This window comes from Phocoena sinus, chromosome 5 (genome assembly GCF_008692025.1).
Source record: "Phocoena sinus isolate mPhoSin1 chromosome 5, mPhoSin1.pri, whole genome shotgun sequence".
NCBI lineage: Eukaryota > Metazoa > Chordata > Mammalia > Artiodactyla > Phocoenidae > Phocoena > Phocoena sinus.
Genome location: NC_045767.1, coordinates 61,621,551 through 61,632,070, shown reverse-complemented (window position 1 = coordinate 61,632,070; position 10,520 = coordinate 61,621,551). Strand labels below are relative to the sequence as shown.

General features: G+C 35.2%; 1 pseudogene; it reads right to left on the bottom strand.

Annotated features, from left to right (window-relative positions):
• Positions 1-356: 356 nt before the first annotated feature.
• Positions 357-9,884, bottom strand: LOC116753942 (annotated as a pseudogene).
• Between the last annotated feature and the right edge of the window lie 636 nt (positions 9,885-10,520).

The following is a 10,520-nucleotide window of genomic DNA, read 5'->3' as shown; positions in this document are numbered from 1 at the left end:
TAAAGTCTTTTACCTAAGTAGGACTATAGGAAGTTACAATGGTGACCAAAAGAAGACACACGTTCTTCATTAAAATTTGTTTTAATGGGTCTCAAAGTTCTGTGACAGATTTGTGGTCAAGTTGTTTCCATTAGAAAGTACTGATTTTAAAAAACTAATAACTTAAAATAGTCACACACACGCACACACATGTAAATGGCCCACAAGACATTCTTTCCTTCTGAAGGTTTTACGATGTGTTTTATCATTAACCAGTCTTTTACTATTAAACTTAAATGGCCAACTGAGACAAACAGTTCTGAGACTGTTCTTCTACCACTGATTAAGACATGGGTGGCAGGCATTGGGGATAATATTCATTTAACCTTCTGAGCTTTTTGGGCAGACTTGGTGACCTTACCAGCTCTAGCTGTCTTCTTGTCCACTGTTTTGAGGACACCCACAGCAACCACGTCTAATGTCACCAACACAAAAGTGCCCCAGATGAGGATTGTCACAGAAGCTCTCAACACACATGGGCTTGCCAAGAACCATATCAATGGTGGTGGAATCACCACACTTCAAGAATCTGGAAGCATCTTCCAGCTTTTTCCCAGAACAACAATCAATCTTCTCATTCAGCTCAGCAAACTTGCAAGCAATTTAAGCTGTGTGACAATACAACACAGCTGCATATTCAGCACTGCTCTGGCTGGAATTGTTCAAGATAATCATCTGGGCTGTGAAGCCAGCTGCTTCCATTGGTGGGTCACTTTTGGTGTCACAAGGCACACTGCCACAATGGACATCTTTGACAGACATGTTCTTGATATTGAAGGCCATGTTGTCCCCAGGAAGAGTTTCACTCAAAGGTTCATGGTGCATTTCAATAGAGTTTACTTCAGTCGTAACACTGACTGGAGCAAAGGTGACCACCATGCTGTATTTGAGAACACCAGTCTCCACTCAGCCCACATGGATAGTACCTATACCAACAATTTTATAGATGTCCTAGACGGGCAGACACAAGGGCTTGTCAATTGTATGAGCTGGTGGCAGGATGTAATCCAGAGCTTCAAGTAGCATGGTTCCACAGGCACTGCCACCTTAATGGGTAGCTTTTTAATCCCTTGAACCAAGGCATGTTAACACTTGGTTCCAGCTTCTTGTCACCATTTCAACTAGAAATTGGCACAAATACTGCTCTGTTGGGGTTGTAGCCAATTTTCTTAATGTAAGTGTTGACTTCTTAAAGATTTCTTTGTACCTCTTCTGGCTGTAGGGTGGCTCAGTGGATCCATCTTGTTAACACCAACAATTAGTTATTTCACACCCGGTATGTAAGCCAGAGGGGCATGCTCACAGATCTGCCCATTCTTAGAGATACCTGCTTCAAATTCAGCACCACCATCAGCAACAATCAGGACACTGCACAGTCAGCCTGAGATGTACCTGTAATCATGTTTTTGATAAAGTTTCTGTGTCCTGGGGCATCAATGATGGTCACACAATACTTGTTGGTCTTGAATTTCCACAGGGAGATATCTATCAGTAGTGATACCAAGCTCAGTTTCAGCTTTCAGTTATCCAAGACCCAGGCATACTTGAAGGAGTTCTTTTCCATATCAGCAGGCTCCTTCTCAAATTTTTTGATGGTTCTTTTGCTGATCCCATCACATTTGTAGATCAGATGGCCAGTAGTGGTAGACTTGCCTGAGTCTACATGTCCAATGATGATAATGTTGATATGAGTTATTTCCTTTCCAATTTTGCCTTAGATTTAGCAGTGGTTTTCATGACACCTGTGTTCTGGTGGTAAACCCATTGTGAAAAAGCCCTCCTATTCCTTTTAATCGATATTCAATATTCAAACATGGGCTGATTGCTCCCAAATTTAAAAAAGGGAAAATAAGATTCATCAGACACCATGTTCTCTTCCAGCTCCCTTCCACTGACAGCTAAGTTCAAAGAGAAAGTGACCATACCCATAATTTCTATTTCTCCATCTCTCATGCCTCTACCTCTGCTCTTACATGTCCTATTTCCCCAAAACCTTCATTTTTCACTCTGACTGTTCACCTAGATGATTTAATCTCCCCACAAGTGTCAAAATAGTCAACTCTATTATATTGACTCTGAGCTGTAAATTTCTTTCATATTTAATGTCAAAAGGTAACTCACTTTTAGATTAACTGCATGTCATATTTCTACTGGAAATTTTTATTTATTGTTTCTTTCTGTGTGGTACAAAAATAATGGTGCATATTACAAATACAGCATCTTCTATATGAAGAAAGACAGAATTGGCATAAGCAAACATATGTTGATTCTCCTCTCAATTCCAAACCTGTATCTGAGCAATAGTTACATGCAACTTTTCCTCAACATTTGTAGATGGAGTTTTCTCAAGCATCTTGTGTTCATCAAATAAAAAAGGAAATCTGTGGAGTACATTAATCACATATGCTCCAACTCTAGTTTTTATCATTAAAAAGAAGCCTTGATTTTTCAGAAATTTGGGAGTGATTATCAATATTTGTCTTAAATCCACATTCAGTCATTTGGTAAGTCTTACCTCCTAAACAATTATTAGTAAAACTAACATTTATTAAGGAATTCATGTACCAACACTTTAGGCTCTTTGCATGCATTACCTTAGTTTTATTAGAAAAGAAAACAAAAACTAAGAGTTTGGTACCACTGTCATCCTCAATTTACATATAAGGGAACAAAGACGGAATTTTCCAAAGCTACTCAGCTAGTTAAGTGGGAGTCCAAAATTTGATTTAAACTCCTTAGGATCTGTGCTCTGTTAATTTTTCTTTTTCTCACATTTTTCATGAAATTCATTAGAAATCCACTCTTAACTCCTATTAACTTGTGTACACTGCATACAAGCGATCTTTTAAAAGGACAAGTTGAATTGCTGATGCTTCTCTTGCTTAAATTCTTTAATTTGTTTCCATTTAAAATACAGTCTAAAATTCTTATCATAATCTCCAAAACTCTTCCTTACCAGGTCTGTCTCTCTTTTAAGTTAATTACATAGTATCATAGTATGGTAGGCAAAATAATAACCCTCCCAAAGATTTCCATGTCCTAATTCCTGGAACTTGTGAATATGTTAAGTTACATGGCAAAAGAGGACATTAAAGCTGCAGTTGGAATTAAGGTTCCTAATTAACTGACTTTAAAATAAAGAAATTATCCTATATTATCCCAGTGGGGCAAATGTGACACAAGGGTGATTACATTAAAAGAGAAAAGAGAACCAGAGAAATGTCAGTGTGAGAAATACTGACATTGGTAGCATTGAAGATAAGGGAATTGAACAATGCATCAAGGACTACAGGCAGCCTCTAGATGCTGGATAACACAAGGAAACAAACTCTCCCATAGAAACTCTAGGAAGAATGCAGATGTGTCAATATCTTGATTTTAACTCAATGTGACTCATTTAGGAATTCTGATCTTCATAAATGCAAGATAATAAATAAATTTGTATCATTTTAAACCATTCAGTTTGTGGCAATTTGTTACAACAGCGATAAGAAACACATGGTGATATTTCTTTCAAGCATTCATTTATTCCTTCAGTTATTCTTTGAACAGGTGTACTGTGCAGTTGCTATTACTTATTAGAAACTGCATATTCAGTCATTTAAAGAAATACTCCAATTTTCTCAGATGTATATATTTTCTAAAATATATTGAATTTATTTTAGATAGATATATGAAATAAAAAGAGATATGGGGATATATGTATAGCTGATTCACTTTGTTATAAAACAGAAACTAACACACCATTATAAAGCAATTACACTCCAATAAAAATGTTAAAAATATATATTAAATGAAAAAAAAAAAGATGCTAGCAGCTCCATTTACAATACCCAGGACATGGAAGCAACCTAAGTGTCCATCGACAGATGAATGGATAAAGAAGATGTGGCACATATATACAATGGAATATTACTCAGCTGTAAAAAGAAACGAAATTGAGTTATTTGTAGTGAGGTGGATGGACCTAGAGTCTGTCATACAGAGTGAAGTAAGTCAGAAAGGGAAAGACAAATACCATATGCTAACACATATATACGGAATCTAAAAAAAAAAAAAAAGTTTGTGAAGAATCTAGGGGCAGGACAGGAATAAAGACACAGACATAGAGAATGGACTTGAGGACATGGGGAGGGGGAAGGGTAAGCTGGGATGAAGTGAGATAGTGGCATGGATGTATATCCACTATCAAATGTAAAATAGATAGCTGGTGAGACACAGCCGCATGGCACAGGGAGAGCAGCTCTGTGCTTTGTGTCCACCTAGAGGGCTGGGATAAGGAGGGTGGGAGGGAGATGCAAGAGGGTGGGAATATGAAGATATTGCATATGTATAGCTGATTCACTTTGTTATATAGCAGAAACTAACACACCATTGTAAAGCAATTATACTCCAATAAAGATGCTAAAAAAAAAACTAATAAGAACTAGAAAAATAATTACAGAGGAGATAGGCGATTATGTAAGGAAAAGAAAGTGGCAAGAGCTCTGAGGCAGAAATTTAGTTTTTGAAGGATAAGAAGCTCTGCACTTCATTGGAAGTTTAAAAAAAACTGATTTTTTTACATCTAGAATATAGCATATCTAGATTAAAATATATAAAATATTTAATATATTAAATGGGGGATTATCGCCTTACAGCTTTATTGTTTTCTCACCTCTACCTTCAGTAGTGACTTACTGAATCTTCCTCCTCTTGACTTGGCAAAATCTCAAGTAAATATGCATCCATTATTGATTTGATCACTTTGCTATTCTTGACATTTCCCATAATTTTAGCTCCTCTCAGTTCCTTGAACATTTCTCCTCACTATCATGTGTTCTCCCTCTAATTTCATCTTTTTAATTCCATTTTCTGGTCAGTACCTCCTATCATTCTAGATCCCTCTCGTGTTCTTTGATCTCCTTTGAACTCCAGTCCATAAACTCCTCCACATTTTATATTTTCTCACATACCTCATGTTACAGGTCAAATGTAATTGTCAATGGTTACAACATGGACTATAGTATGATTTAGATCATTATTAGCCTTTCTTCCAGTTCCACCTTTACATCATTATAAGCTTTCATGATTAAATTTAAATCAAAAGGGAAACATGGGGCCAGAGAGATGATTTCCCAGAGAGAAGCATAGCAAGGCACTGAACAAAACAGCAAACCACCTGCATTTATGACTGCAAGAGTATTTCCGTTTTCTAGAAAAAAGATTACAAGAGGATAGAGAGTGCTTATATGCAGGGCACAATTATTATCTCTAATTGTGGCTTTTACTTGGGCTACTTGCATGTGTTTTTAAAATGATATATACTGTAACAATCCTGAACTTTTATTTAATGAAACAGCATATCCATCAATATTTACCACTGCCTAATTTGTGACATTTTTCATTGCACTAGAGAGATACATTGTTTTCAAATATCCGAAAGCAGCCTTAATATTGTACAATTTTCAAAAACAAACTTGGAGGTCTGAAGTTAGAATACTAACAGAAAATTGACTCTCTAGTTACAGGACCCGCAAAATGTTAAATGCAGAGGTGACTCCTTCCTGTGCTCTGCTTACATTCCTAAGTGCTGGATACAAGTGCTCAGTTCTGGGAGGAATGGAAGTTTATGCATCCATCTCACATAATTTTTCCTTTGTCTGACAGTGCTGCCAGCCAAGGAGCCTATTAATGCCAATCATCATGGCAAATGTTAAACAAGAGAGTCCTGTCCAGTTAGAACTGGCCACAGCGAACCACCTCATTTCACCAATGTACAGAAGTTTTCAGTTTTCAGAGGATAATATGTTTTTACTAACATCTAAAGAAATAGGAATTATATTTTGGGATCAAAATGAAAAGTGAAAATTAATATACTTATTAGCACTTGAATCAGGACAATAATTCTGCAGAAAGAGATTTGTAATTTTTATTGTTTTTGACATTATTGAGGGGTGCTTTTTGTTACAGACCTTAGGATTTCTGATGCTACAACGTATCATAAAAATTAATTAGTAATATCACTATCAGTTTAGAGATGAGAAGATTTTCCAGTTATATTCTAAGGGTTCGATCACAGATTTAATTCATCAAAGTTATATGAATTGAACAAATGAATAAGGAACTCATAAACAAGAATAAACTGAAGGACTTGGCACACAAGTCTGGCATCTGGGGTGATACTGCTATACTAATGTGAAAAGAGAGAGAACTTGCTGCTGAGATCCATAAGATGAAAAGCTGTATGTTTATCTGGAAAGTTTGGCCAATAAATGCCTGAGTTCCTTAACAGAGGTGAAGGAGCCCTGTTACCAATACTTGACAATGATCTTGCATTAACTTTTTGGAATCTCACTAAACTGACCTTTCATAACTTATTAAAATTACAGCACAATCTAAAATAGAACAATACAGAAGTATAGGAGTTCATAAGCTAGAGTTTAAATTTTGTTCCCATACTAGCGCACATAGAGGGTTTTAAAAAAAAGTGGAATGATATATCTGAACATTTATTAAATAGATTTTCTTTTGTAGACACCCTATTTTACAAATACCATTGGGTACAATTATTAAAGTAGTATAACTAATAGTTTGTAGATATTTTTTAAAAGAGTTTGGGGGCTTCCCTGGTGGCGCAGTGGTTGAGAGTCTGCCTGCCGATGCAGGGGACACAGGTTCGTGCCCCGGTCCAGGAAGATCCCACATGCCGTGGAGCGGCTGGGCCCGTGAGCCGTGGCCACAGAGCCTGCGCGTCCGGAGCCTGTGCTCCGCAACGGGAGAGGCCACAACAGTGTGAGGCCCGCGTACCGCAAAAAAAAAAAAAAAAAAAAAAAAAAAAAAAGAGTTTGGGATGAAATACACACACTGAAAAACAAATTTTTAAATATGCAAACACCATAGAGAAAAATATTTAAATACATAATCCTGTTGGCATTTGTCCTCGCAAATTTTTCTATGTATCCAGTTTTTATTTTTCAGTGAATAAGGATCTTGGTGACAATGAGACTTATGAAGCAGAATAGAACAGTCAGGAACCCAAGAATATAAATAACATTATGTGGTCATGGGAATGATTAAAATATTTAATGAACAGTGAAACAAATAATTATACTAAAAGGGAAAAATACTATTGTACAATACAGTAAAAAGTAATATGCAGGTATATTATAATACAAACAAAAATAAATGCTTTTAAAACTTTATATAAAATATATAATATTTTTATGTAATTGTAGTAAAAGTTCTTCAAACAATATCATGACTGATATTTTAGAACTTTAAAAAATATTCTTGCTAAATTTAGCAATTCTTTTTTATTTGAATTTAATTTGAATTTCTTAGATTTTGGGTGAAATTAGCTATACTGTTTGTGTCATGGATTCTTTATCCTCGAACATTTACTTTTAATAAATTTTAGTTTTATAAAATATATGCAAGGGTTTTTTCTATATTTTATGTGCTATGTTTTTTAGCCGTTTGTCACAAATGTTCTATATTGCCTTTATAGATGACTGACAGTTTGACTACAAATAGAATTACTTGATCACAACCATATCCTACAATGCTTTCCCATTAATATTGGATATCACCCTCCTTTGTTAATTTTCTTAAACTTGCTTATACCTTCGTAATGAGTGTCTTTACTAAACTCTCAATTACACCTTTGTATTTGCCATTTATTTTCTACCAAAACCCTATTAATCTTCCATACAAAAGAATGAAAGAAGTTAACAGGATCTGCCCTTTCAGAAGTCTTTTTTTTTTTTTTTTTTTTTTTGCGTTACGTGGGCCTCTCACCGCTGTGGCCTCTCCCGTTGCGGAGCACAGGCTCCGGACGCGCAGGCTCAGCGGCCATGGCTCACGGGCTCAGCCGCTCCGCGGCATGTGGGATCCTCCCGGACCGGGGCACGAACCCGTGACCCCTGCATCGGCAGGCGGACTCCCAACCACTGCGCCACCAGGGAAGCCCTCAGAAGTCTTTATATCTCAGAATACTTGAGTTGGAGTTTGTGCTCAGTTAGCTTTCTTCCGGAGAACTCTGGTAGTGTAACCTATCATACTGAAACACTGGTTTGAGTACTGTTTGTTGTTTATTTCTGGTGTTCATTAATACTTCATGTTTATGGTTTGTTCCCTTCTTTTTCTGGGAATATATGGCTTATTTGAAATTTCCTGCTTGAAAAAATAGGCATTCAGTTTATTAATTCACGGATGTATATATGATATAGCAAATCAATGCCCATATACATCTAGAACAAAACACATATATTTTATGAACAAGCATAAACTTAACAGAAAAATAGAACTCTACCTAATTTATCCATGTATCTATATATTAACCTCTCTATATATATGTATGTATATATCTATTTGGATCACAAAATTTTTTAATCAGTTTATTCCTAGCTACTATATTTTGTTGTGACTGTTAATAAGATTGCTTGTCATTATGATTTTAACTGCTTACTACTAGAACTTAATAAAACTACCTTAAAAAAATTAACAAATATATACTTTACATTAGCTTCAGTGTATTTCACTTGATTGTCTTGGATTTTCCAAGTATCTTATTCTTACATTTGCTTTATTAGTATTTTATTCTAGTTGCTTTAGCAGTTTATTTTAACCTATCAATAAAACTATGAAGTAATTAATTTTTGAGATTTGTAACCTCAACATGTTCATTATTTTCTAGGTTATATGTGTTTTTAAAACATTTGTATTTTTAAATGTAATAAATTACTGTAAAATTTGAAAAGCTGCACACTATTACATTAGATATAGTATATTATACAGCTCTATATTTTATATCACATATTTCATACTTTCATTTCATTTTCCTTTTCTTCAATGTCTTTGAAAGTATCTCAACTTTAATTTCTACACTACTCTTCAATTCTGCTTTCTAGATATTTTTAGATTTGTTAATAAAATTTTATTTTCCTCCAAGTACTTACTTATATGATAAATTATATTTTCTCCAATTATTTTTTCTCAATCTCTTAAATATATTTTTTAATTTATAAATGCTATATTTTTATACATTATATTTTACTATGGATTTGAAAACCTTTCTGAAAATTTCCTCTTAATCTCTATATAAAACATTTTTGTTAGGAGTTTTTACTCTATCTTTTCTAGTAAACTTATTCAGTGGTCTACTTTCTCATGAAATAACATCCTCAGAGTTCTGAGGTAGGTAGGTAAATGTTGAGAGGAGGGAGGAGAGGCTTATGAGAATCTCCTGGTTAAAAAAAAAATAGTCTCCTCTCCCAACTCCACAAAGAGGGTCTTCCATGACCACTTATACTTAGCAATACTTGACTATGGTATTCAAATTGCTCAAAGGCCGCTTTTCAACAGCTACCATAACCACTACATTTCTTACTGCAGCTTTTACTGCTCTGATTTTTCTGGCCCCACTTTACCATGTTATTAGTTATTTTTTCCATAGCCTTTATTATCTTTTAACAATACATAATTTGTTTTTTTTTATTGTCTAGAGTTCCACCTTACCTCCTGCTAGAATGTAGGCTCCATGAGGGCTCAGAACTGTTACACCTGTGCCTGGAACACATTTTATTTCATGTGATTAAAACTCTGAAGCTCACCTCAGACTTAGTAAAAAAACAAATTCTGGAATTCTGAATTTTTATAGGTTCTCCTCTGATTCTTATGCACAAAAAGTTGGAAATTACTGTACTCTAAAATTAGAGATAGGGGTGGAATGCAAGTATGTGTATTTTGAAAAGCTACCCAGGCGACCTCATTAAACTCCTGATCTTCTTACGCCTACTGGCCTGGTGGATATTCAGCAAGTGCAGTCCTTTTGTACCCAAGCTGGGATCTACTCTTAAGGTCATGCTCGTTTTCTGAAACTTGAAAGTTTTTGCTTCCTGCTAACACTGTCATTAGTCACATCCAGAGACACTAGGTCTAGTCATGCCTCTGTCTTTGCCTGGCTTACTTATCTTGGTCTGTGAATAAGGTGGTATCCACCAGCTTTGCGGACCCCACAAGCTTTCCTGCTCTGTTCTTTACTTATGGCTCTCTATATGAAGGGAAATAGTGCCCCCTGGAGGCACCAAAGTGTCTTTTATCCATCTATATTTAGGTAAACTGGGCTGCTTTTAAGTGAAGTAAATTATAGATGATACACTTTTTTTTTTTCCAAATTGACTCTGTTCTTCTTATTTGTGAAATCTTCCAAGTAATTATATAATACCTTTAAATGTTTAAACTTTCAGCTTTCTTTTTTGTCTTCATGGGAATTTTAGTGAGAAGCTGGGAAAGACTACATGATAGACTACTATCAGATGTCATGTGAAACCAGACATTTCTCTTAATATAATTTGTTTTGATGTCTCACAAGGAAGTAAACTATTTGTTTTTATTACTGATATATTTCAAAATACTTCAGGATCAAGATAAGATACCACTATTGTTAAGAGATATGTAAGAGATATTTATGAGATAGACTAATGAAAAAGACCAGAAAG